The sequence below is a fragment of the Rhipicephalus microplus genome, chromosome 6 (genome assembly GCF_043290135.1).
Source record: "Rhipicephalus microplus isolate Deutch F79 chromosome 6, USDA_Rmic, whole genome shotgun sequence".
NCBI lineage: Eukaryota > Metazoa > Arthropoda > Arachnida > Ixodida > Ixodidae > Rhipicephalus > Rhipicephalus microplus.
In genome coordinates, this window is record NC_134705.1 from 84,565,524 (window position 1) to 84,592,714 (window position 27,191).

The 27,191-nt window shown below is 57.2% G+C and overlaps 1 non-coding gene and 2 pseudogenes across 1 annotated transcript; all 3 read right to left on the reverse strand.

Annotated features, from left to right (window-relative positions):
* Nucleotides 1–4,095: 4,095 nt before the first annotated feature.
* On the reverse strand, nt 4,096–4,270 carry LOC142766148 (U2 spliceosomal RNA; annotated as a pseudogene).
* Nucleotides 4,271–12,412: 8,142 nt separating this feature from the next.
* Nucleotides 12,413–12,602, reverse strand: LOC142766295 (U2 spliceosomal RNA). The gene has a single exon (XR_012884475.1). It is a non-coding gene; the product is annotated as a U2 spliceosomal RNA (small nuclear RNA).
* Nucleotides 12,603–19,735: 7,133 nt separating this feature from the next.
* Nucleotides 19,736–19,908, reverse strand: LOC142766159 (U2 spliceosomal RNA; annotated as a pseudogene).
* Between the last annotated feature and the right edge of the window lie 7,283 nt (nt 19,909–27,191).

The following is a 27,191-nucleotide window of genomic DNA, read 5'->3' on the forward strand; positions in this document are numbered from 1 at the left end:
AGCTGCTCGGGTCTGCGGCGACGCATTCCATTGCCTTCCCTTGATTGGGCATTTCTTGAAGGAAGCGATCGCGTGCCCGCATCATTCGGAAGCGCAGCGTTTTCACCACTTTTCGTCGTTTCTTTGACGTGAGAGTTTCCTCTCCGTCACACGTGATGCTGGTCCCCCCGTCCTCGAAAATTTCCCAGGTGACGTGTAGCCTGCGGGAAGCCTTCCGAGCCTCGGTCCAGACGGACTGCAGTTGTGTCGGCCGTGCCTGGAAAATGCCCTCCGTTTCGCCGCTGAGGTAGCAGGCGAGCTCCTCGTTGGTGGCCTGCCTGCGAATGCGCTTGGAGACAATTTTGGTTAGCGCTTCGAAGGCAAGTTCCCGGACCTCGAGATCGGCCGAGGTCAGAAGCTTGAAGGCGTTGTCCACGCGGCAGGCGTCACTTGTGTCTGCGGCGAGGGGGATTCCAGCTGCTCCGGCCGCTGCGCTGCCGTAGAGGTAGTTGTTTGCAGCGTTACCTGGAAGATAAAGAGTTTGCTTTATCAGGGGCCGGAGTGCGTCGTCTAGGCGGGCCCATTCCGCCTTGCCCACTTGTCCGCACCGCATGGCGAAGTTGAGTGCTGGAAAGACAAAAGTTTTCAGTGCATCAATTCGCTGCCATGGGGCAAGCATGGACTCGAGCAGGGTGCGGCCGACGGAGATCGCCTCATCGACCTTAGAGCGGTCTTGGAGAAGGCTGAACCCGACGGGGCGTCCTAGAAAAGATTGACTCTCGTAGTCACTGATGCGAGGGATCTCTTCTCCGTCGACGAAGAATTTCGTGTCCCTAGTGCCTACGGGAGTCCTACCAGAGAGGTGCAGGCTTCTGCACTTCTTGGGGTTCAGCCGAAGTCCCAGCTGGCCCGCGAGAGCCGCCACGACGTTGATGCGGTCCTGCAGTTTCTTGGGGCTGTCCGCCAAGGGGGTCAAATCATCGGCGTAAGCCAGCACATTGTGCTGCCTCTCACCTCCTTGGACCGCCCGAATGACTGGATCGAGCACCAAGTTGAAGAGCAGGCCGCTCAGTGGGCAGCCCTGTCTAATTCCGGCGGAGATTGTGACTGGGGCCGTTGTCCCAGCTTCGGCGACAATCCGGGTGGCGTTGTCTCGGTAGAGGTCTGCGATGATTGCGCAGAAGTCCTCTCCTGCACCTGCACCACGAAGAGAATCGATTAGTGCGTTGTGCGGAACTGAGCCAAATGCGTTGGCGAAGTCGAGAAAGGCCACGCAAAGGTCACCACCGCCGGCCCGCGCGGCGTCCAGGCGCTCCTGCAGCACGAAGTTGTGTTCAAACACGCCGTCGTGCGGCAGGAACCCCTTTTGACACCTCGAGAGCACGTCATGGTCACACACCCACTGCTGCATGCGGGAAGCTAGGCAACCCGCATACAGCTTGGAGATGGTGTTCCCAAGGGCAATGGGTCTCCAATTCGTGACCTCACTCGGATCACCCTTCTTGTGGATTAGGATGGTCCTCGTTTCCTTCCAGGCGTCGGGCACTTGCTTGAAATGGAGGCACACGTTGAATGCTGCGGATAGAAAGAGACCATCAGGATCATGTTCTTTCCAATGACGGTAGGTGATCCTGTCACTGCCGGGGGCCGTGTTTTCGCATCTGCGAAGACGGGCCGCCACCTCGTCGCTGGTGAATCGGGCGAGGCAGATCTCTGTCATGTCGTCCGGGCGAGCCTTGTTAAATGCGACTACACTTTGATCTTAGCCAAAAGGCCGAGAAGCGATGCAATTCATTAGCACGTAATTAAAATCCATTCTTTCACACCTCGTACTTAGTTCTGGCCAAAAGCCGGGCAAACAGTAGCAAAGCAATTCCGACGTCCACCCATGCACAACCAGCATTGTGCACCGACAGCGGCAGCGCTGGCTTCACGGCATTGCTTTTATCCCCAGTCCGCTTGAAGTTTCTAGTTTCGCTTACAAACATGTTAAAACTGAAACCTTCTTTTTCCCAGAGGTCGAAGCCACGCGTGCTTGCTTGCATGCGTACTCTCTATGCGCCCATGACGTCACACCAAATGCTTGCTGGCGAACATTATCAGGCATGTCGCGAGGGATGCTACAGCATTTGTTTTAAAAACTGATGCATAGTGTACATGTCCAACTCGAGCACCAAAGTCTGGAAGGAAGGAAAAAAAAAAATGACTGTGCAAAATGTGAATACGTCACCCATCCAACATGGCTTCTACGCCGGCTGCCCAAGCAACGCCTCTGCAACGACGCCCACAATCATCGGCAAAAAGGTGGTGCCTTTGGCTGCTTCAGCACGCTCAACATGTGCCTTGCAAGTTCCGACGTGGCGGAACACCGCACCGAGGTCGACGAAGGTCCTGCCGTGAAAGGCAGACCCGGGAATGCGTGCGAAACGTCTACCGCGTGGGTTGTGAAGCCGGTGAATGAAGGATCATGTGGCAGAGGGTGACGGAACGTGAGTGTGCGACTTGACGCTGCGATGTCGTTCAAGCGTTCAACGGGCCGGCAGGTTCTGTCTGTCGTGGTCGAAAACGTCCGAGTTTTGCTGATTCCGAGGGGTAGGAGTGCTATGGTGGCGTGTACGAGGCGCTGGTGCGGCGCTCCGTCGATCGTGCCGGACGGACATGAGGCGGCCGAAGGCGGTCGTGAAGTGGTCGCGGAAATCAGTGGAGAAGTACTCGCCTGCGCTTTTCGTCGAAGACGCGCGACAGACGGTCTTCGGGAGACACGGGTGGTTGCACAAATGCGACCGTGCGTCAACGTGCAGCCATATTCGTGGATTATTTCGCCCCATTACGATAGCTTCGTCACTGCGCTCGCTGGTGTTGCTTGTTTTTGTTGACCTTCACTTGTGGCTCACACCCACTGTGGGGGATTGGCTGGTTTGTTGTTCTGCTTCTTCGACTTCTACATACTCGGCTTAGTGAAGCTGTGAGGAGTGACGAGTGGGTACGGAGGCAAAGCGCGCCCGGGGCGTGATCTCACGCGTCCTGGGGTCCACGTCGCTTCAGGTACGTGCGTGGTGCGTCCGAACGTCTAGTGCGCAATTTTCTTGGAACTTCCAGCAACTGGCAATTCCATTGAGGTGAGCGTGCGAGGATGTTCGTTGTAATTAACGAGAGCCAACGGTGGATGAGCTGGTATGAGATGGTGTTCAGAAATGAAGTGTTTGATCAACAAGGCGATGCCCGCCGTGGTGGTCTGATGGCCGTAAGGTACTCGGCTGCTGACCCGCAGGTGGTGGGATCGAATCCCGGCCGCGGCGGCTGCATTTCCCTGTGCTCAGATTAGGGTGCACGTGAAAGAACCCCAGGTGGTCGAAATTTTCCCATAATCATATGGTGGTTTTGGGACGTCAAACCCCAAAGGTCAGTGGACATAGGAAAAGCACATCGGGGCTTTGCCGCTCCACCGTACAGCAGGTGTGTGCGGAGTGGGTCCTGTGGCGTTCTTTGCGATTTTAATTTGTGATGGGGAATAGTGTAGATGCGTAGACGTGGCGAGAGCACGCGTCTTCAGGTTCAGACGCCGCGTGAAGATGTGAAATAAAAATGCCTTCGCTTGCCACTGCAACTGTAAACAGAAACACCAACCAAACCCCATTTTCTAGAGGCTTTTTTTATTTTTCGTTGCGAAACGGGTGAATTCGAAAAGCGGAAATAGCTTGGCACATACATACACACTTCTACACACATACATACATACACATCGCACATGCATACACATCGTATACACACTTCTAGCTTTCCTCCGAAACAGTAATGATAATTTCCTCAATAGTTTTATTAATATGAGTAGGAACGTTAAAAAAAATAAGAAACTTGAGTATGTACGTGTGAACATAACAAAATAAAAGAGACCCTCCATATATGAAATACACACGGAAACATTTATTTTCCCAGAGCAATCGTAAGTGTAAACACAGCTAGCGCACTCCCTGCACGCGAATACCGCGTCAGCCGGGGCGGCGTGCCGCCACCGTCTCGGACACTCGACGCACCCAAGCCGTTTACCCCGGTATCATGGGTAAATCCGAACACTCCTTCTATCATTGAATTTATTGTCGAACTCACCCCGCAGGGGGTGAGTGGGCCGATCCCGGAGGTAGTGCAATACCGGGCCAACCCGTGGCGGAGGTGAAGCAAGCTTCAAGCACTCCGCCGCATCACAAAAATAAGTTTAATATCTTGGATCCAAATAGGATCCGTATCAGATATTAAGCTGATAAGAACAGATACTACATCAAAGAGAAGTTTATTCACTTCCAACTGAGTAAACAATCACATCATTATACGTACACAATACGCAGCCATATTTTGGCCGGATACAGTTCAAAAGGGGCGTAAATAAATACACATTCATTGACGTAAGAGACAAAACGCTTGATGAACTATATACACTATGTACAAACTTGCTATGCGCACATGCTTCTGTACGCCTGAATAAGCACTACACACACCACATATATACATGAATGGAACACACTAAGATATTTACATATTTACAGCGTTGCTTTCCCTTAGCTCTTGTAACAAAGAATTGAGGAAGAAAAGGAGGGGGGGGGGGGGTTAATGGCTTATCAGGGGGGCGTGAAGCTTGCCCTCTCTTACAAAAAAGAATTTGGTATGCCAGCGTCGGAGGAAGCACTCCTCGCCGCTGGCCTCGAGTTCGCCCGATAGGTGAGCCCATAACAGCCGCCTTATGCGCGAGACGGTCGGGAACGCGGCTCGCACAGGCTTCCTGCGCGCCTCTGCTAATGAGCGCCTTTGCCAGATAGCCAGCAATGTGTAAACAAGCACCAGTTGGGCAAAGGCACCCTTGTTGCGCTTGTGGTAAGGAGGGGGCCGGATACCAAAGGAATGGGCTACCATCCGCCACACGGGTTTCACCGAGATACACTGAAAAAGCGCGTGATCCTGCGTTTCCACTGCGCGGCAGTTAGGGCAGCGTGCATCTGGGACAATTCCAAATTTGTTGAGGCGTTCTCTGGTGGGGAGCACAGCCCAGGCCTTTTTCACCAGAAAGTCGTGTGCATCACGGGGGGTGCCGCAGCGAAGCGAGTTCAGTTCGCGCCTCGCGCGCTCAGCGCGTTTCCGGTCCGAGTCGCTCAACTGTTCCAGCGTGATAGCTTCGACGATGCGCGCTGGCGGGTCCTCGTCCACGTCGCCGTCAGGCACTTCTTTTTGCAACATGCGCCACGTCGCAGATGCCGTTTTATAGAAGGGCGCAGGCTCCTCCGCAAAGGGTCCGGTGTGACGGCCTGCATCCAACCAGTCATGCCTCACTCCGCTCCAGTACAGTAGTAAGTTGCGACCCAAGTAATCGCTCGCGCGCACGAGCATGCGGGCGGTTTTCAGGGCCAGGACCCTACTTACGGTCAGAACATGCGGGAGACCGAGACCCCCTTCAGACGTTGCCAGTTGCAGCATGTTTTGTTTCACCGGTGGCGGTTTCCCGTCCCACATGTATGCGTTTATGAGCTTAGACAGCTGGCTTACTGCTCTTGCGGGCATCACCGCCACTCGGCTCGCATGCGAGGCTAGGGCGCAAATGCTTGTCTTGACCGCTACGGCTTTCTCTCTAAGCGTCAGGCCTCGCAGGTCTGCGCGCTCTGACACTTGTTCAGCCCTTTCGAGGACTCGGGACCACGTCGAGGCCGCAACTCCTTCACAGGAAAAGTATATACCAAGGACCTTCACTGTGCTCACCGCCTCGTAGTTGCCGATCGCGTGCGCCGGGAAATGGCCGAATAGGAGTGCCTTGCACTTTCCCTCGTTCAACTGCGCTCCTGATGCGAGGGCGTAGGATGCAAAGACCTGGCGAAAACGGTCGAGGCTACTAGGGTCCCTGACAAAAAGGGAGATGTCGTCGGCGTACGCGAGCACTTTCAAGTCCGCTGATCCTGTGAGGGGGAGGCCTCGGATGTGCGCATCGCTGGCAAGAGACGAGAGTAGCGGCTCTATCGAGAGTACAAAGAGGGTCGGGCCGAGTGGGCACCCCTGCCTTATCCCTCTTGTGTATTGGAAGGTAGCTGTCGTGGAGCCATTTACCACTACGTGGCATCTGAGATCAGAGTACAGGAGCTCGATCACTTGTACAAAACCTGGCGGGAGGCCGAACTCTCGAAGCGTTTCGAACAGGTAAGTGTGCCTAACTCTGTCGAAAGCTTTTGCTTGATCGAGGGAAAGAAAGGCTCCCGTGACTCTTTTCTCAGATGCGTATTGAAAGACGTCTCTTGTGACAGTCAGATTGGCAAACATTGACCTGCCCGGGACTGCGCAGGCCTGATGCGGACCAATGATGTCTGGCAAAAAGGACTTAAGCCGACTGTTTAGAATTGAAGCGACGATCTTATAATCGACGTTGAGCAGCGTGATTGGACGCCACGACGACGGCGTGTTCCGCGGTGCACCCTCTTTCAGAATAAGGACTACGCGCCCCATGCCAAAAGAGGCAGGTTTCGCGAGTCCTTCAAGGACCGTGTTGACGACTGCCAGGAGCGGTTCCTTCAGGGTCTCAAAAAAAGTGGCATAGAAGCCCGCGGTGAGGCCGTCCGCGCCGGGGGCCGAGTTCGGTGGCATTTGCTCGATCGCGGCCCTCAACTCCTCTAACGTGGCTGCGCCACACATGGTCGAGCCCTGATCTTCTTCCAGGCACTTTAGGGATTTGTACAACTCCGACAGGCACGCTGGCACCGAGAGGGTCGTCGTGGGGTCCGGCTCGCGGAACGCTGACTCAAAGTGCTGCAAGAAAGTCGCCTCGATCTCGGTCGGGTCCTTCGTGAGCGTACCGTCGGGGCGCATGACTTCCACTATGCGTACCGAGCCGTTTCCGCGTACTTCGCGCGGGGCGGCCTCTGACTGTTCATCGGAGGCGGCCCGAGTCGCACATCTTTCGCCGTTAGCCGCCCGAAGTAGTCTTTCGTACTGCACCTTAAGGGAGGAGAGGTAATCTCGTGTACAGGTGGTGAGGATGTCCGCACTCTGAATGATACGCATTCTGCGCAGTATCTCATTCATCTCGGACGTCATGCGCTTTCTTCTTTCACTACCTTCTTCTTGGAGAAGAGCCTTCCATGCCGCCTTGAGGTCGTCCCAGGTAGTCGGTGTTATGCGGGAGGTCGCTCTGATCGAGGCCTCTATGCGTGCCTGGATCTGTGGAACGGACACTGGATCCTTCAGTAGTGCCGAATCCAGGCGCCACGACATATCATTCGATTTGGGGCCAGGCTTTGCACGGACTGTGGTTAACAGTGGCGCGTGGTCAGAGAGACGAGTCAAAGCAGATGGTAGCGGGAGCACCTCACACGCTGCTAGGGAGGGCAGTAGGAACTCTGGTAAGTAGGCACGGTCGAGCCGGCTAGCGGTGGCCTTTGACACTCGGGTGGGGCCGAAATCGTCGTCGTGGAGGACGACCCATGCGTCGGAAAGTCGCAGGCAGCGGAGCACCCTGATGAGTTCTTTTGCGTGGTAGGCTGAGCCACCGCGACCCGGTCCCCGGATATCCCTCGTAGCGTCTACCACACAGTTGAAGTCTCCCAGGACCACATGCGGGAGGGGGGCTAGCAGGAACTCTCCAAGCTCCCTGAAGAAGGGATTGGTCTCCGATCTCGTGACAGGCGCGTACACGTTGACGAACCGGACTTTCTGCCCATCGATGAAAATATCGACTATCAACGTGCGGCCATCGGCCCCGAACGCGCAATGAGCCTTTTGTCTAAACCTCCCGGAGACAAAGACGACCCCGACCCCGCAGGACTTAGCCCTCGTCAAGGAAAAAAAAGCTTCGACCTGGCACAGGCTACGGAAGTGCGCGACGTCGAGGGGGGAACGGAAATTCGCCTCCTGGACGAACAGCAGGTCAATATCTTGGGAGCGGGCAAACGAAATGACCGCGGTTTGCTTCGTTTTGTCGCGGAGTCCGCGCACATTCCAGGTAGCGAAGCGGAGTTGGTCAGTCATTCGAGGGAACTAGAGGGCGAGCGGGGGGGGGGGGGGGGGGGGGGGGGGGCATCAGTGTGCGGGAGGTGGAGCGCTCAGCGAGGGGGGAACAGCAAACGGCGCGCTCGCCTGTGCTGCCATCTGTGGCTAGGTAAACAAAACGCCTCGCTGGCTTTACGCCTGCGCTGCCATCTGTTGCGAGGTAATCAAAACGCCTCGCTGGCTTTAGGGGGCGGTTCCCCTTTGCCGGCGGTGCTCTGGGCTAGCTTCTGCGTCTTCGCCCTCGGGGGGGCGTCACTGTCACTGCTCCTGGCGTCCGGCCCGGTTCGCCGCTGCCGCGCCTCTCTGCTTGTGGCTCTCCCCCTCGGATCCTTCTTATCATCCTCTCCTTGCCGTCGGCGCGAGCGAGAGCGTGCCCGCTCATCACGGCCTGGCGCTGGCTGTGACGCAAGCGGGTCCGGTTTACGACTCAAGTGGGGCGGCGCGTGATCAAGGGGGAGCCGGGAGGTGGGCGGCAGGTTTGATTGAGCGCCGTGGCGGTGGCGGTCATCCGGAAGCTCGTAGTACCCGCGGCTCACGATGGGCAGGTCGTCTCGTGTGGGGTCTTTAATGCCGTCATCTAAGTCCTGAGCGGACACTGGGGCGAGCATATTCACCGGCGCTTTTGAGATGGAGAGGGGAAGCTCATCCCTGTCAGTTGTTGCGGCAGTGTCTGAAGTGCTGTGACAGCCATCCTGGCCCGACAGGGGGGCGGACGGTGTAGAAGGAGCCGAGGGTGTCGAGACGGTTTCGAGGTCACTCGACTCTGTTTCTGATGACGTGGCGGCGGTGTCGTCATTCCTCTCGGGCCTCTCTTCCTCGTTGGCGGGTGAATTTGTCACAGGGACACTTGCGAGCAAGCTACTGTCCGTATCATGGTCTCGGCTGGGGGAAGCTGTCGGCGGCGTGCGAGCCGCGGTCCTGGGCGTCAAGACTTGCATGCGCGAGTGGAGTACGCCTGGCCTGGGTGCTGAGGGGCCGCTCGACTGCGCTAAGTTCGGCTCAAGGTTTGTCACTGAGGGGAAACCGCGTGCGGCGGACGCGTAGGTGCGCCTCCTAAAACAATCTCTCGTCCCGTGTTGCCCCCCACAACGCTTGCATTCGGCTGAGCAGCCCTCAGTGTCGTGCCCGAAAATTCCACATCGTTTGCAGTAAGGTGCGGAGCACGCGGTCGCCATATGGCCCACCTCGCTGCATCGTGCGCACACCCGCCTCATGCCTCGGTATTCGAACATGACACGGTGCCCCGCAATGGTCGCAAAGTTGGGCACCGGTTTGCTCATTTCGATTTTAACGACCCTGACGCCGTTTAACTTATTTTGACGGGAGGCCACAGTAGCAAACGAAATGCCCCGCACCTTACCATACTGCGCCAGGGCGTTGCCAAGTATCTCGTCGGGCATATAGGCTGGGTACCGGTAGGCGTTTACATACGTGACCGGCGGCCCTACGGCCTCAACCGGTACGCTTATGCCATTCACCCGGAAACCCTCAGCCACCATTAACTTAGTTGCCTGACTGGCGTTACGGGTGCATACGAGAAACTTGGCACCGCCCATATGCTGCAACACGAACACACTATCATCGCCTGCAACTACTTCGACTGCATCGATCAAGTCATCAAGAGAAACGTCGCCATCCGGCGCCGTAAACAGGAAACAGTTTTCTCTCACAGGTAAATCGGATGTGGCCGCCATTCTGAGGGCGTTGTCGCCGGTGGAAGGGGGCGTGACTGGTGGAAACTTGTGTCGTGCAGGCGCGCTGCACACTGGTAGTAGCGGCTCAGCCGAGGCGGGCGCCGCGCAGGATCAGGAGGCGGCCGGTAGGCAGCAGGGGGGCTCCGGGACGGCGGGCGTGGACCGGGGACCTTGCTCCTTCCGGCATGGAACAGGCGGGCACCGGGCGGGAAGGCCCGAAACCCAGGGGCAGCGGTCGCACGTCGGAGACGGCAGCGCCCCGCAGGCTATTCTTGGAGGCTTGAACCCCGGGGATGAGGTCAGCGTGACGTGACCCCGGGTCCGACGTAGTGACTCGCGCGAGGCAACTGCTTACACGACCCTTGATCTTAGCCAAAAGGCCGAGAAGCGATGCAATTCATTAGCACGTAATTAAAATCCATTCTTTCACACCTCGTACTTAGTTCTGGCCAAAAGCCGGGCAAACAGTAGCAAAGCAATTCCGACGTCCACCCATGCACAACCAGCATTGTGCACCGACAGCGGCAGCGCTGGCTTCACGGCATTGCTTTTATCCCCAGTCCGCTTGAAGTTTCTAGTTTCGCTTACAAACATGTTAAAACTGAAACCTTCTTTTTCCCAGAGGTCGAAGCCACGCGTGCTTGCTTGCATGCGTACTCTCTATGCGCCCATGACGTCACACCAAATGCTTGCTGGCGAACATTATCAGGCATGTCGCGAGGGATGCTACAGCATTTGTTTTAAAAACTGATGCATAGTGTACATGTCCAACTCGAGCACCAAAGTCTGGAAGGAAGGAAAAAAAAAAAATGACTGTGCAAAATGTGAATACGTCACCCATCCAACATGGCTTCTACGCCGGCTGCCCAAGCAACGCCTCTGCAACGACGCCCACAATCATCGGCAAAAAGGTGGTGCCTTTGGCTGCTTCAGCACGCTCAACATATGCCTTGCAAGTTCCGACGTGGCGGAACACCGCACCGAGGTCGACGAAGGTCCTGCCGTGAAAGGCAGACCCGGGAATGCGTGCGAAACGTCTACCGCGTGGGTTGTGAAGCCGGTGAATGAAGGATCATGTGGCAGAGGGTGACGGAACGTGAGTGTGCGACTTGACGCTGCGATGTCGTTCAAGCGTTCAACGGGCCGGCAGGTTCTGTCTGTCGTGGTCGAAAACGTCCGAGTTTTGCTGATTCCGAGGGGTAGGAGTGCTATGGTGGCGTGTACGAGGCGCTGGTGCGGCGCTCCGTCGATCGTGCCGGACGGACATGAGGCGGCCGAAGGCGGTCGTGAAGTGGTCGCGGAAATCAGTGGAGAAGTACTCGCCTGCGCTTTTCGTCGAAGACGCGCGACAGACGGTCTTCGGGAGACACGGGTGGTTGCACAAATGCGACCGTGCGTCAACGTGCAGCCATATTCGTGGATTATTTCGCCCCATTACGATAGCTTCGTCACTGCGCTCGCTGGTGTTGCTTGTTTTTGTTGACCTTCACTTGTGGCTCACACCCACTGTGGGGGATTGGCTGGTTTGTTGTTCTGCTTCTTCGACTTCTACATACTCGGCTTAGTGAAGCTGTGAGGAGTGACGAGTGGGTACGGAGGCAAAGCGCGCCCGGGGCGTGATCTCACGCGTCCTGGGGTCCACGTCGCTTCAGGTACGTGCGTGGTGCGTCCGAACGTCTAGTGCGCAATTTTCTTGGAACTTCCAGCAACTGGCAATTCCATTGAGGTGAGCGTGCGAGGATGTTCGTTGTAATTAACGAGAGCCAACGGTGGATGAGCTGGTATGAGATGGTGTTCAGAAATGAAGTGTTTGATCAACAAGGCGATGCCCGCCGTGGTGGTCTGATGGCCGTAAGGTACTCGGCTGCTGACCCGCAGGTGGTGGGATCGAATCCCGGCCGCGGCGGCTGCATTTCCCTGTGCTCAGATTAGGGTGCACGTGAAAGAACCCCAGGTGGTCGAAATTTTCCCATAATCATATGGTGGTTTTGGGACGTCAAACCCCAAAGGTCAGTGGACATAGGAAAAGCACATCGGGGCTTTGCCGCTCCACCGTACAGCAGGTGTGTGCGGAGTGGGTCCTGTGGCGTTCTTTGCGATTTTAATTTGTGATGGGGAATAGTGTAGATGCGTAGACGTGGCGAGAGCACGCGTCTTCAGGTTCAGACGCCGCGTGAAGATGTGAAATAAAAATGCCTTCGCTTGCCACTGCAACTGTAAACAGAAACACCAACCAAACCCCATTTTCTAGAGGCTTTTTTTATTTTTCGTTGCGAAACGGGTGAATTCGAAAAGCGGAAATAGCTTGGCACATACATACACACTTCTACACACATACATACATACACATCGCACATGCATACACATCGTATACACACTTCTAGCTTTCCTCCGAAACAGTAATGATAATTTCCTCAATAGTTTTATTAATATGAGTAGGAACGTTAAAAAAAATAAGAAACTTGAGTATGTACGTGTGAACATAACAAAATAAAAGAGACCCTCCATATATGAAATACACACGGAAACATTTATTTTCCCAGAGCAATCGTAAGTGTAAACACAGCTAGCGCACTCCCTGCACGCGAATACCGCGTCAGCCGGGGCGGCGTGCCGCCACCGTCTCGGACACTCGACGCACCCAAGCCGTTTACCCCGGTATCATGGGTAAATCCGAACACTCCTTCTATCATTGAATTTATTGTCGAACTCACCCCGCAGGGGGTGAGTGGGCCGATCCCGGAGGTAGTGCAATACCGGGCCAACCCGTGGCGGAGGTGAAGCAAGCTTCAAGCACTCCGCCGCATCACAAAAATAAGTTTAATATCTTGGATCCAAATAGGATCCGTATCAGATATTAAGCTGATAAGAACAGAGTGTAAATTTTATTATGTTACAGACAATGCATGGGATGTCTGGAATAAGCCGGACGACATCGTATTGTTCCTGGACATAGCACCGGGATAGCCAGTTGGAAGTGGACGCGGATGGTGGTACCAGGGACGCCAGGATGTAGGTCATCACAGGAACCGCCGGAACAGCAGCGGCTTAGTCAGGGCACCTGGCAGGTGGTGGGCGATGTGGCGACGTAGACGGTGGGTCTTGTCTTGGTCATCGGTCGTCTAGCTGCGTCCATGTCCCACGTGCGCGTGGTAGATGGCGCGGGACGCTGCCACCACCTCGCTCACGCAGAGTTTCTTCATGAGACGCAGGTAGCTGCGGGAGCACAGGCGCTGGAGGACGCGGTCGTTGGCCGGGTCCCAAGCGCCGAGAGCCCCGACGATGACGGCGGCCACCGTTACTCTCTGGTAGCGGCGACGCAGGTAGTCGGCGACGGGTTGGTAGCGTGCGACCTTGTCGTTTCGCGTGTTGGTAAAGGCCTCCGGTGTGTTCTCGAACGGGCAAGCCACGTCGATCACCAGGGCCTCCTCCCCGCGAACCAGGACAAGGTCAGGACGCAGTCCGGTGTCGCCGACCGGCCGGTTCTCGTACGCTACGGTGTAGTCGCGGGCAGCGGCCGTGCGAAGGCGCGAGACCACCGCGTTGTGCCGTGCCTGAGACATGGCGCTGTGCGTCATGCAGTGGCAAAGCACGTGCGGTAGCGTCTCCCTCGCGTAGCCGCAGACCCGGCAACGCTGGTCTCGGTCAGTAGGGCCCCACATGACGGCGCCATTCAGGGGTAGCAGGTTGAGGCGCGCCCGGTGGATAAACCGCCAGTCGGCGAAGTGTGTGAACGCTCCCGTGGAGATGAAATGGGAGCTCGCACGATCCGCCGAGACGCAGGCCATCACCTTTCCCTGGTTCGGTTGGTCATGGAGGGCGTTGTCCCTGACGTGGGCCAGCACATCTCGTAGCGTTCGCATTACCCGGTTCCGCTGTGTTGAAGGTAGCGTCGCGTCGCCGCAGGTGATGGTAACGTTGTCGGGCCGCAGGGACCACGAGACTTGTAGTCTTCGGGACGCCTTACGGGCCTCGGTCCACACGCTGCGCAGCTGGGTTGCCGGCCTTGAGTGGACGACCTGTCGGTCGCCAGAGAGGTACGCCTCCAACTCGAAACGGGTAGCCTCCCATCCGAGGCGGGTGGAGGCGATCTCGTAAGCGTCGGACAGGGCGAGATCCCGCAACGACTGATCTGAAGTCGTCAGGAGCTTGAAAGCGGAGTCGATACGACAGATGTCGTATAACTCCGCTGCCACCGGTATCGCTACTGCTCCTCCGGAGGCGCTCCCGTAGACGTAGTTCGTCGAGGCGTTCACCGGTAGGTAGAGTGTTCGCTTGACCATGGGCCTGATGGCAAGGTCCAACCGGTGCCAATCTGTTTTAGTCAGGGCGCCGCACCTCATGGAAAAGTTCAGAGCAGGGAACACAAATGTCTTGAGGGCGTCAATACGCTGCCAAGGGGCTAGGAGGGACGAAAAAATTGCCGTGGCGTTGCGAATGGCGTCCTCAATGACATTGGTCCCCGCTCGCTGTGGAAGGCGGAAACCCACCGGGCGTCCGAGGTAGCGGAGCGGCTCGGAGTCGCTCAAGGCCGTTACCGGGACGCCGGAGACCCGGAACACGGTTGGCCGCATTCCGACGGGGGTGACGCCGCTGAGGTGCAAGGTCGTACACTTGCCCGGGTTGAGAGATAGCCCGAGCGGTGTTGATAGCGCCTCGACCGTGTCGATGCGTTGTTGGAGAAGAGCAGGACAGTCGGCCAGGGGCGTCAGGTCGTCGGCATAGGCGAGGATGTTGTGGTCGTCGCCCGTGCCTTGGACGCCTCGAACTACGGGGTCTATGACCAGGTTGAAGAGCAACCCGCTGAGCGGGCAGCCCTGGCGTAGACCCGAGTGGATAACGACCGGATCTGTCGTGCCCTCTGCAGCAACGATGACAGTTTGGTTGTCACGGTAGAGGTCCTCGATGAGGGCGGTGAACGTCTCCCCAGCACCGGAACCACGGAGGGCATCCAGGAGGGCTTGGTGAGGCACGGACCCGTAGGCGTTTGCGAAGTCCAGGAGGGCTGCGCAAAACTCCGTGCCACCAGCTCTGGCTGCGTCCATGCGGTGCTGAAAGATATAATTCAGCTCGAAAACGCCGTCATAAGGGAGGAAACCTTTTTGGCACCTTGACAAGACCTGGTGATCCATGATCCAGGCTTGCAGGCGCGACGCAAGACACTTGGCGTACAGCTTGGAGGCAGTACAGCCGAGTGCGATGGGGCGCCAGTTGCCCGGAACAGAGGGATCACCTTTCTTGTAGATGAGAACCGTGCGTGACGTTCGCCATGAGTCCGGGGTGCGACGGTGGTGAACACAGGCGTTGAACAGGGAGGACAGGAAGCGGGCCTCCGGGTCGACGGACCTCCAGTGTTGGTACGTCAGTCTGTCGGGTCCGGGAGCCGTGTTCTCCGACTTCCGAAGCCGGAGGAGAACTTCGTCCGCCGAGAACGACGCCGTGTTGACCGGAACAGGAGCCGCTGGTCGTTGAAACAACGCTGACGTGTCTGCCGTGCGAGGTGACCAAGTGGAGGCCCAATGGTCCTGGATGTCTCGTATAGGTATGGTACAGGACCGTGTGGGACCCTCCATGATCAGGCGCACGGCACGTCGGCGGTTCCTGCGGTAGAGACGCTGGATCTCTGTCGCGTTGTCGGGGTTGACGTCTCGAGCAGGGCGTCCCGGTGTTGCCGGAGGGAGGCGGACAGCTTCCGCAGCCAGAGCAACAGCCTGAGACCATGCCTGCTCACACGTCGCCCATGATTCTGGCGTTGGGGCTGAACGGAGCGTGGCTCGCAAGACGCGGACCTGCTCCGCAAGCAGCATGGTGCGGTCCGTTGGCATCTCCATCGTCGGTGCTTCGACAGGAGTGTCGTGTGCACCGTCGTCGACTTCATCCACGCCAGTGTCTTCCAACCGCTCGGAAAGGGAAGGGGATGAGGAGGAGCGGGAATTGGTCGACAGAGGGCGGCGGTCGACGACGATGCCGGCAGCTGGGACACTCTGTTCGTCCACCGGCTCGTTGGCCGATGCGTCGTCGGAGTCGTCGGTACCGGAGACGTCGGCAAGCTCCGTGGACATCCGTGAGGAAGCCCTTGAAGCCGACGACGTGGAGCCGGGACCGGTACGGCGACGAGAAGACGAGCCGGGCGTGGATGAGACCTCGCCAGTCGTGGACTGGGGACCAGGATCTGGTGGCACGGACGGTGGCGTTCCGGGACCCGAAGGCGATTGCCGAGGCGTAGAAGAGCCGGAGCCAGAAGTTGGAGAGGAGTGGCCTGGCATAGTAGACGTCTCGGAACTTGACACCGACGGAGAACCGGTTGCCGAAGTGCTGGAGGCCGACCCGGTACTGGAAGATGGCGTCGATGTGGAGGAATGGCCTCCACGACGTCTTCGAGACCGGGAAACGGTTGCTCGGGTCTGTGGTGCTGGTACTGCTCGGCAAGTTGTACCGGAAGGAGCTGGGCCGGAGCGTGGTGTGGTTTCTATGCCAGAGGAACTGGAGGTAGTCGCCGTAGGCTGCCGTGGGGGGCGAAGAGGTACAAATGGAGTGGACTCCTCTTGCGCATGCCGTGCCATGGTGTGCCGGGCCAAGGAGCGTTCGCAATTGAAGCTCTTCGGGCAATACCGGCAGGGGTGGTAAGGCTCGTTCGAGGCAGGACCCGGGCAATCGTGGCGGGCGGACAGCGAATTCAACCGGGCATCACAGGCGACGCACCGGTAGAGCCGCTCCGTTGGCCGAACCCCGTGTTTCTGCTCCATGTGGGACCGCCACGCGGACAGTCGGAGCGAGACTGATGTGCGGGCTTGGCAGCCCGCGCAACAGGGATAAGGACAACGAAGGAGCCCTGGCACCGGCAGGTACACTGTCATGATGCCCCGGTAAATGATGGGCGGTCGGGAGCGAGGAGGGCCCGATGCTGCCGCTGAAACGCCAGTAGACGCGGGTGTGCCAGGACGAGGCCGCTGGGCCGGCGGGGGCGCCGGTGTGCTCGTCCCCGAAGGGGGAGCGGGACGCCGCCGACGGCTACCGAAACCCAGGAAGAGCGGCTCGACGGACACGGCAGGTGGCCGGCGGGGGGTAGGCATGGCCAGGCAGGGACTTCTCCAGGTCCTCGTGGACGGACGTCCGGGCAGGAAGGCCGGGGCGACGGCGACGACGTCGGCGAAGTAGTCACGAAGACCGGGGTCCGCTGGTGTCACCAGCAGGCATTGGCGACCGGACCGGGAGTGGCAGGCAAGAAAAGGCTTGTAGACTCTCACCACTCCCGGAGGGCGTCTTCTCCCGCTGGCTTGACTGGGACGCCCGGTCGGTCGAAGTCCACGTCCCCGTGGCTTGATGTCCGGTCCGGTAGGCTCCGACGACGGCGGCGATGAAGTGGTCACGAGGACCGGGGCCCGTGGATGTCGTCAGCAGGCATTGACGACCGGGCCGGGAGTGGCAGGCAAGAAAAGGCTCGTGGACTCTTACCACTCCCGGAGGGCGTCTGCTCCTGCTGGTGGGCCCGCCGCGTCGGTAGATGGCCGGAGACTCCTTCGAAGGTGCAGCAGGGCCGAGGAACCAGGTGGACCCAGGAACAGCGTAGCTCCGTGCGACCAGGGGGGGGGGACCTTCCAGGGCGGCCGGCTCCCCGGGAGGGACCGTTCTCGACCTTTGGCTGTAAAGATCAAAGTGGGAGATCCACGTGTACTACACTTTGATCTTAGCCAAAAGGCCGAGAAGCGATGCAATTCATTAGCACGTAATTAAAATCCATTCTTTCACACCTCGTACTTAGTTCTGGCCAAAAGCCGGGCAAACAGTAGCAAAGCAATTCCGACGTCCACCCATGCACAACCAGCATTGTGCACCGACAGCGGCAGCGCTGGCTTCACGGCATTGCTTTTATCCCCAGTCCGCTTGAAGTTTCTAGTTTCGCTTACAAACATGTTAAAACTGAAACCTTCTTTTTCCCAGAGGTCGAAGCCACGCGTGCTTGCTTGCATGCGTACTCTCTATGCGCCCATGACGTCACACCAAATGCTTGCTGGCGAACATTATCAGGCATGTCGCGAGGGATGCTACAGCATTTGTTTTAAAAACTGATGCATAGTGTACATGTCCAACTCGAGCACCAAAGTCTGGAAGGAAGGAAAAAAAAAAAAAAAATGACTGTGCAAAATGTGAATACGTCACCCATCCAACATGGCTTCTACGCCGGCTGCCCAAGCAACGCCTCTGCAACGACGCCCACAATCATCGGCAAAAAGGTGGTGCCTTTGGCTGCTTCAGCACGCTCAACATATGCCTTGCAAGTTCCGACGTGGCGGAACACCGCACCGAGGTCGACGAAGGTCCTGCCGTGAAAGGCAGACCCGGGAATGCGTGCGAAACGTCTACCGCGTGGGTTGTGAAGCCGGTGAATGAAGGATCATGTGGCAGAGGGTGACGGAACGTGAGTGTGCGACTTGACGCTGCGATGTCGTTCAAGCGTTCAACGGGCCGGCAGGTTCTGTCTGTCGTGGTCGAAAACGTCCGAGTTTTGCTGATTCCGAGGGGTAGGAGTGCTATGGTGGCGTGTACGAGGCGCTGGTGCGGCGCTCCGTCGATCGTGCCGGACGGACATGAGGCGGCCGAAGGCGGTCGTGAAGTGGTCGCGGAAATCAGTGGAGAAGTACTCGCCTGCGCTTTTCGTCGAAGACGCGCGACAGACGGTCTTCGGGAGACACGGGTGGTTGCACAAATGCGACCGTGCGTCAACGTGCAGCCATATTCGTGGATTATTTCGCCCCATTACGATAGCTTCGTCACTGCGCTCGCTGGTGTTGCTTGTTTTTGTTGACCTTCACTTGTGGCTCACACCCACTGTGGGGGATTGGCTGGTTTGTTGTTCTGCTTCTTCGACTTCTACATACTCGGCTTAGTGAAGCTGTGAGGAGTGACGAGTGGGTACGGAGGCAAAGCGCGCCCGGGGCGTGATCTCACGCGTCCTGGGGTCCACGTCGCTTCAGGTACGTGCGTGGTGCGTCCGAACGTCTAGTGCGCAATTTTCTTGGAACTTCCAGCAACTGGCAATTCCATTGAGGTGAGCGTGCGAGGATGTTCGTTGTAATTAACGAGAGCCAACGGTGGATGAGCTGGTATGAGATGGTGTTCAGAAATGAAGTGTTTGATCAACAAGGCGATGCCCGCCGTGGTGGTCTGATGGCCGTAAGGTACTCGGCTGCTGACCCGCAGGTGGTGGGATCGAATCCCGGCCGCGGCGGCTGCATTTCCCTGTGCTCAGATTAGGGTGCACGTGAAAGAACCCCAGGTGGTCGAAATTTTCCCATAATCATATGGTGGTTTTGGGACGTCAAACCCCAAAGGTCAGTGGACATAGGAAAAGCACATCGGGGCTTTGCCGCTCCACCGTACAGCAGGTGTGTGCGGAGTGGGTCCTGTGGCGTTCTTTGCGATTTTAATTTGTGATGGGGAATAGTGTAGATGCGTAGACGTGGCGAGAGCACGCGTCTTCAGGTTCAGACGCCGCGTGAAGATGTGAAATAAAAATGCCTTCGCTTGCCACTGCAACTGTAAACAGAAACACCAACCAAACCCCATTTTCTAGAGGCTTTTTTTATTTTTCGTTGCGAAACGGGTGAATTCGAAAAGCGGAAATAGCTTGGCACATACATACACACTTCTACACACATACATACATACACATCGCACATGCATACACATCGTATACACACTTCTAGCTTTCCTCCGAAACAGTAATGATAATTTCCTCAATAGTTTTATTAATATGAGTAGGAACGTTAAAAAAAATAAGAAACTTGAGTATGTACGTGTGAACATAACAAAATAAAAGAGACCCTCCATATATGAAATACACACGGAAACATTTATTTTCCCAGAGCAATCGTAAGTGTAAACACAGCTAGCGCACTCCCTGCACGCGAATACCGCGTCAGCCGGGGCGGCGTGCCGCCACCGTCTCGGACACTCGACGCACCCAAGCCGTTTACCCCGGTATCATGGGTAAATCCGAACACTCCTTCTATCATTGAATTTATTGTCGAACTCACCCCGCAGGGGGTGAGTGGGCCGATCCCGGAGGTAGTGCAATACCGGGCCAACCCGTGGCGGAGGTGAAGCAAGCTTCAAGCACTCCGCCGCATCACAAAAATAAGTTTAATATCTTGGATCCAAATAGGATCCGTATCAGATATTAAGCTGATAAGAACAGATACTACACAAGGAGAAGTTTATTCAACTCTCAACGCATGAAACAAAAAAAACAGTACAGTATGCACCGCCGGGTAATCGGCTGATAACTACATCAAATACATGAGTTACTTATAGCACAGAGAAAAAAAAAACAGAGTAACATTGAACAACGGATGTGTGTATATACAAAGGTGAGTAAACAAGGCGTACAGAGAAACGAAAAAAACACGCGGGCTATATACATATATACAATGCCGGAAAACAAGATGAGCAATGGATATCAGTTTCCCCACGAATGAATATAGACGCTGGGGGGGGGGGGGGGGTACACAGCAAGGTCTGAGTTACACCTCAAAAGATTGACACATGGGATGCATGTAGAACGCACAACTTAAACATAAGGTGTTGGAGCCGGAGGGGGGGGGGGGGTTAGAAGGGAGTGATTGGGGCGGCTAGCTTGCCGTCCCTGAGGAAGAAAAATTTCGTATGCCAGCGACGGAGGAACTTTTCCTCGCCGCTGGCTTCGAGTTCGGCCGATAAATAGGCCCACAGCAGCCTTCGGATCCTCGAGACTGCCGGAAACGCGGCTCGTACTGGTTTCCTGCGCGCTTCCGCAAGCGATCGCCTCTGCCATAAAACCAACACTGTGAAAATCACCACGAGTTGGGCGAAGGCGCCTTTGTTACGTTTGTGGTTGGGAGGGGTGCGGATGCCGAAGGAGTGGGCCACCATGCGCCACACGGGTTTCACCGCGACGCATTCAAACAACGCGTGCTCCTGCGTTTCCACGACGCGACAGTTGGGGCAGCTAGCATTCGGGACTATGCCTAATTTGTTAAGGCGCTGTCTTGTAGGTAGGACGTGCCAGGCCTTTTTAAGGAGCAAATCGTGCGCCTCGCGGGGGATGCCGCAACGGAGGGAGCCAAGTTCACTCTGCGCGCGCTTGGCCCGTTTTCGGTCGGCATCGCTTAGCTGGTTCATCGTGATGGCCTCGACGATGCGTGCTGGCGGGTCTTCGTCTACGTCACAGCCGGGTAGTTCATTCCCCAACATGCGCATTGTTGCCGCTGCCGTTTTATAGTAGGGCGCGGGTGCTTCAGCAAAAGGACCGGAGTGTCGGCCAGCGTCCAGCCAGTCGTGCCTGGCACCGCTCCAGTAGAGGAGGAGGTTGTGGCCAACGTAATCGCTCGCGCGCGCGAGCGCTCGGGCGGTTTTAAGGGCTAGAATTCTGCCTGCGCTCTGTACATGTGGAAGGCCGAGACCCCCTTCGGATACTGCCAGGTGTAAGAGGTGTCTTTTTAAAGGTGGCGGTTTCCCTTCCCACAAGTACGCCGTGATGAGCTTGGACAGCTGGTTTATCGTCCTTGCGGGCATCACTGCTACTCGACTTGCGTACAAAGCAAGTGCGCAAATACTCGTTTTAACCGCCAGCGCTTTCTCGCGCAACGAGAGGTCTCGCAGGCCTGCACGCTCTGCCATTTGAGCGGCCCTTTCAAGGACGCGGGACCACGTTGACGGTGCGACTCCCTCGCTCGAAAAATATATCCCGAGTACCTTTACTGTGTTGACCGCTTGAAAGGTGCCGATGGCATGCGCAGGGAAATTGCCGAAGCGAAGGGCCCTGCACTTTTCCTCGTTCAGCTGCGCTCCGGACGCTGCCGCGTAGAATGCGAAGAGCTGACGAAAACGGTCGAGGCTACTGGCGTCCCTCACGAAAAGGGAGATGTCATCGGCATAACCAAGGATCTTTAGTTCCGCAGTTCCTGTGAGCGGGAGGCCCCGAATACGCGTGTCACCGGCTACGGACGTGAGCAGGGGCTCTATGGAAAGCACAAACAGGGTCGGGCCAAGTGGGCATCCCTGTCTGATCCCACGCGTGTACTGGAAGGTGTCCGTAGTGGAGCCGTTCACAACCACATGGCACCTGAGGTCCGAGTACAGGAGCTTGATGATGTTAACAAACCCTGCCGGGAGGCCAAACTCTCGGAGCGTTTCGAACAGGTAGGCGTGCCTGACCCGGTCGAAGGCCTTGGCCTGGTCGAGGGAAAGAAAAGCTCCTGATACTCTTTTCTCGGTGGCGTACTGAAAGGCGTCTCTAGTCATGTTCAGGTTGGCAAACAGTGATCTGCCCGGAACTGCGCAGGTTTGGTGCGGCGCGATGATGTCCGGCAGAAAGGTCTTTAAACGGCTGTTTAGAATAGAGGCGACAATCTTGTAATCCGCATTCAGTAGCGTGATAGGGCGCCATGACGTGGGGTCGTTCGGTGGTGAGCCTTCCTTAAGTATCAGGACCACGCGCCCCATGGCAAACGAGGCGGGTTTCGCGTGGCCTTCGAGAATGCTGTTGATTACGCCAAGTAGCGGCTCGCTCAGGATACTAAAAAAGGTCGCATAAAACCCTGCAGTGAGGCCATCCGCGCCGGGAGCTGAGTTCGGTGGCATAGACTGGATGGCGGCCCACAATTCCTGCATCGTCGCTGCGCCGCATAAGGTCGGGCATTCACCTTCATCGAGGTGTTTCAAGAATTGGTACAGTTCTGACCGGTGCGGTAGCTCCGATGAGGTCGTTATGGGCTCCGGTTCGCGGAAAGCGGTCTCGAAGTGGCGTCGAAAGGTCGCCTCGATCTCTGCTGGGTCTTCCGTGAGTGTGCCGTCTGGGCGCCTTACTTGTAGGATCCGTACTGAGCCGTTGCCGCTTACTTCGCGCAGGTCCTCTTCCCGGTGCCCCTCTGAGGTGGTTCGGAACGCGCACTTCTCGCCGGTGATGGCTCGTTGCAGTCGTGCATGCTGTACCTTAAGCGCGGCAAGATAGTCGCGAGTGCAGGAAGTGAGACACTCGGCGTTCTGGACGATGCGCATCCTGCGCAGCAGCTCGTTCATCTGAGCCGTAATGCGTTTTTTTCTCGCTCTGCCCTCTTGTTGTAAATGCGCCTTCCAGGTCGCCTTGAGGTCGTCCCAGACGGCCGGGGTCACTCGGGGGGTCGCTCTGATTGTGGCTTCAATGCGTTGCTGCATCAGGGGGGTGGAAACCGGGTCATTTAATAAAGCCGGGTCTAGGCGCCACGACGCGTTTGCTGGACTGGGGCCGGGCTTCCCGCGCACGGTTGTCACCAACGGGACGTGATCCGAAATGCCCGCCAAGGCAGGAGGCAACGGGAGCACCTCACACGCCTCAAGGGAAGGTAACAAAAGGTCAGGTAAGTAGGCGCGGTCGAGCCTACTGGCGGTGGTCCTCGACATGCGAGTGGGACCGAATGCGTTATCATGCTGGAGAACCCATGCATCCGAGAGTCGCAGTCGGCGAAGGAGTCTGACAAGGTCTTTCGCGTGGTAGGCTGAGCCTCCGCGACCTGGGCCCCTGATGTCCCTTGTAGTGTCGACGACACAGTTGAAGTCGCCGAGGACTACATGCGGGAGGGGCGCTTGCAAGGACTCGCCGAGCTCTCTAAAAAAGGTGTTCGTTTCCGTTCTCGTTGTTGGCGCGTACACATTAACGAGCCGTACTTTGCGACCGTCGATGAAGATGTCCAGGATTAGCGTACGGCCGTCGGCGCCAAACACGCAATGAGCCTTTTGCCTGAACCTTCCAGAGACGAAGACGACTCCGACCCCGCATGACTTGGCCCGCGTCAAGGAAAAGAAGGCATCGACCTGGCAAAGGTTCCGAAAAAGGGTGACATCGAGGAGGGAACGGAAATTCGCCTCTTGGACGAACAGCAGGTCAATGTCATGGAGCTTGGCCAAAGAGATGACGGCGGTTTGCTTCGTCTTATCGCGGAACCCGCGTACGTTCCAGGTGGCGAAACGCAGCCGGTCAGCCATAAAGCGGAGCTAGGAGGGGAGAGGGGGCGAGTTTACGAAAGGGTGAGTGCATGGCGCGCCAGGGGAAAGGGACACAGAGGGAGAAGGAAGGGAGCGCAGTGGGGGAAGGGCGCTGCCATCTGGGGTGGGGTCGGCGTACTAGGCGCTGGAATCGCCGGCTTGAGGGGGCGGGTCCCCTTCGCTTTCCGCGCGCTCGCCCAACTTCTGTGATTTCGCTTTCGGAGGGGCGTCGCTGTCGCTGCTCCTCGCGCCGAGCCCGGCCCGTCGCTGCTTCGTCTCTCCGCTCGTCGCTCGTTCTCTCGGATCGCTCTTAACACCCTCTCCTGTGCGTCGGCGCGAGCGCGAGCGCGAGCGTGTCCTCTGATCGCGGCCAGTCGCGGTCTGAGCTGTAATCGGGTCCCGGTTTCGGCAGAGACTGGGCAACGCATGGTCAGAGGAGGGCGCAGGGAGGGGTATCAGGCTTGGTTGAGCGCGAACTTCAGGGAGCACGTAGTACCCGCGACTCACGATGGGCAAGTCCTCTCGGGCGGGGTCTTGGCTCCTTTCTTCCAAGTCCAGGGGAGTGACTGGAGCCAGCACGTTAGTGGGTGGGTTTGCGACAAGGAGGCTCGCTGCTTCTTGCTCAGAGGCACCAGTAAGGGCTTTAGGCGCGACAGAGGAACCCTGGCGGCCGGGCCCGCCTAGCGGGCGTGCGGGCTGCGTGGTGGGTGACGATTGTGCAGAGACCGTCTCGAGGTCACTGGTGTCTGTTTCAGACGACGTGGTGGCGACGTCGTCAACGCTTCCCGGCTTCTCCCCTTCGTTGGCAGACGAAGTGTCCGCACTGCTGCCTGTGGGCGGGCCAGTATTGCAGTTGCGGTCCTCGGGTGGGAGCCCCTTCCCAATGGTGCGAGGTGCAGTCCTTGGCGATAGCACCTGTAGGCGTGGGGCACTGGCGGCCTTCGATACGGCAGGGCCGCTTACATGTACAAGTGAGGGGGTGGTATCAGTCAGTGTGGGGAAACCGCGGGCGGCAGACGCGTAAGAGCGCCTCCGAAAACACTCGCGCGTCCCGTGGTGGCCGCCACAGCGTTTACATTCGGCCTCGCAGCCCTCCGTATCGTGGCCAAAAATGCCACACCGTCTGCAGTACGCGGCAGAACATGCGGTCGCCATGTGTCCGACCTCGCCGCAGCGGGCGCACACGCGACGCATCCCACGGTATTCACACATGACTTTGTGCCCCGCTATTGTCATGAAATTAGGAACAGGCCGGGACATTTCTATTTTGACTAGCCTCACACCATTTAGCTTAGTCTGGCGAGTCGCCAAGGTGGCGAAGGAAATGCTCTTAATTTTGCCGAAAGGGGCAAGAGCATTACTAAGGGCCTCATCAGACAAGAAAGCCGGGTAGCGGTAGACGTTCACGTACGTTACCGGCGGCCCGACTGCCTCTACCGGCACCTTCACCCCATTCACCGTGAAACCCTCCGCCACCATTAGGCTCGTCGCCTGACTAGCATTGCGAGTACACACAAGGAACTTTGCGCCCCCCATGTGCTGAAGCACGAATACACTATCATCACCAGCGGTTAATTCTACTGCATCAATCAGATCGTCAACAGAGACATCGCCCTCGGGCGCGGAAAACATGAAACAATTCTCCCTCACCGGGAGCTCAACTGGCATGGCCATACTGGTGGGCGGATCCCGCAAGCCGCCGGGGGGGGCGAGGCTCTGGGACGACTCGTGACGTGCAGTCAAGCTGCACACTGGTAGGCAGCGGCTCAGCTGAGGCGGGGGCCGCTTGGGGTCTGGTGATGGCAGGGGTCGCCGCTAGGAGCTCCGGGGCAGCAGGGGCGGACCGGGGGCCTGGCTCGACCTGGCATGTAGAGGGTCTCCGGGCGGGAAGGCCCGAAACCCAAGGGTGGCAGCCGCGTGCACGAGGCTGCGGCGGCGAAGGGCTTGCACTGGTTCTGGGGCTCGAACTCCGAGAGGGCCCGGGGGCCGACGCCGACGTGACGTGACCCCGGGACTCGCGCGAGGGCTCGTAAAAAAACAGCTAACTCGACACTTTGATCTTAGCCAAAAGGCCGAGAAGCGATGCAATTCATTAGCACGTAATTAACATCCATTCTTTCACACCTCGTACTTAGTTCTGGCCAAAAGCCGGGCAAACAGTAGCAAAGCAATTCCGACGTCCACCCATGCACAACCAGCATTGTGCACCGACAGCGGCAGCGCTGGCTTCACGGCATTGCTTTTATCCCCAGTCCGCTTGAAGTTTCTAGTTTCGCTTACAAACATGTTAAAACTGAAACCTTCTTTTTCCCAGAGGTCGAAGCCACGCGTGCTTGCTTGCATGCGTACTCTCTATGCGCCCATGACGTCACACCAAATGCTTGCTGGCGAACATTATCAGGCATGTCGCGAGGGATGCTACAGCATTTGTTTTAAAAACTGATGCATAGTGTACATGTCCAACTCGAGCACCAAAGTCTGGAAGGAAGGAAAAAAAAAAAAATGACTGTGCAAAATGTGAATACGTCACCCATCCAACATGGCTTCTACGCCGGCTGCCCAAGCAACGCCTCTGCAACGACGCCCACAATCATCGGCAAAAAGGTGGTGCCTTTGGCTGCTTCAGCACGCTCAACATATGCCTTGCAAGTTCCGACGTGGCGGAACACCGCACCGAGGTCGACGAAGGTCCTGCCGTGAAAGGCAGACCCGGGAATGCGTGCGAAACGTCTACCGCGTGGGTTGTGAAGCCGGTGAATGAAGGATCATGTGGCAGAGGGTGACGGAACGTGAGTGTGCGACTTGACGCTGCGATGTCGTTCAAGCGTTCAACGGGCCGGCAGGTTCTGTCTGTCGTGGTCGAAAACGTCCGAGTTTTGCTGATTCCGAGGGGTAGGAGTGCTATGGTGGCGTGTACGAGGCGCTGGTGCGGCGCTCCGTCGATCGTGCCGGACGGACATGAGGCGGCCGAAGGCGGTCGTGAAGTGGTCGCGGAAATCAGTGGAGAAGTACTCGCCTGCGCTTTTCGTCGAAGACGCGCGACAGACGGTCTTCGGGAGACACGGGTGGTTGCACAAATGCGACCGTGCGTCAACGTGCAGCCATATTCGTGGATTATTTCGCCCCATTACGATAGCTTCGTCACTGCGCTCGCTGGTGTTGCTTGTTTTTGTTGACCTTCACTTGTGGCTCACACCCACTGTGGGGGATTGGCTGGTTTGTTGTTCTGCTTCTTCGACTTCTACATACTCGGCTTAGTGAAGCTGTGAGGAGTGACGAGTGGGTACGGAGGCAAAGCGCGCCCGGGGCGTGATCTCACGCGTCCTGGGGTCCACGTCGCTTCAGGTACGTGCGTGGTGCGTCCGAACGTCTAGTGCGCAATTTTCTTGGAACTTCCAGCAACTGGCAATTCCATTGAGGTGAGCGTGCGAGGATGTTCGTTGTAATTAACGAGAGCCAACGGTGGATGAGCTGGTATGAGATGGTGTTCAGAAATGAAGT